The sequence below is a fragment of the Arvicola amphibius genome, chromosome 1 (assembly GCF_903992535.2).
Source record: "Arvicola amphibius chromosome 1, mArvAmp1.2, whole genome shotgun sequence".
Taxonomy (NCBI): Eukaryota; Metazoa; Chordata; class Mammalia; order Rodentia; family Cricetidae; genus Arvicola; species Arvicola amphibius.
Window position 1 is genome coordinate 76,121,363 of NC_052047.1, and position 812 is coordinate 76,122,174.

The window sequence follows — 812 nt, forward strand, 5'->3', positions numbered from 1 at the left end:
TTTGAATATTCTATTACTCCAGCTTGTCTTTAAGTTCTGGAATTCTCTCTCTGTGAGCACTCTTGTTGAAGAGTTCCATGGAGCTTTTATATTTGATTTAGTATGTTTTTGAGTTCTATAATTTCAATTTGGTTTTTCTTCAATCTTTATTGAATTTTTCTTCCATATCATATATCTACTTCCTTATTTTATTGAATCAACATTGTTCCCCGAGGGGTGCACCGTTCCCGGAGATACTGCAATACCAGGTCGATGCGTGGAGTGGACGGAGCAAGCTCCGATTCAACTCCTACTTCCAAAAATCCATTTACTATAACGTCCTCGGATAGAGGACGTATCAGATATTAAACTGATAAGAACAGATATTACACTTGATCTTAGCCAAAAGGCCAAGAAGCGATCTACTTCCTTATTTTACTTGACTATTTTTTTGCATGTACACACATGCATATGTGTTTGTGTGTATTCTTTTGGGATTTATCCAAAACTGATTTTGATATTTTGATTTACTTGGACTTGCTTATAATATTTTTTTATTTCTTTGGGTGACACCTAATTCATTCTCACTGGATGTCATTACAGTGAAATTTGTAACTTTTGAATTAGTTATATACCCTTGTGCTTTTATGATTCTTCTATAACTGCATTGGTATTTACAATACATCAGGGATTATTTTATTCTTTAAATTTTAAAAAGCCATCTGTATTTGTTTAGTTGAAATATTTGTTCAGCTGGACTTAGAGTCTAGATGTTGGTATAGTTGAAGTTAAAAACTTATACCAGTCCAAGTTATTTGAATGAGAATGTTTTC

At 32.8% G+C, this 812-nt stretch overlaps 1 non-coding gene across 1 annotated transcript; it reads right to left on the reverse strand.

The window, feature by feature from the left end:
- Positions 1-211: 211 nt before the first annotated feature.
- On the reverse strand, positions 212-401 carry LOC119806158. The gene has a single exon (XR_005284174.1). It is a non-coding gene; the product is annotated as a U2 spliceosomal RNA (small nuclear RNA).
- Between the last annotated feature and the right edge of the window lie 411 nt (positions 402-812).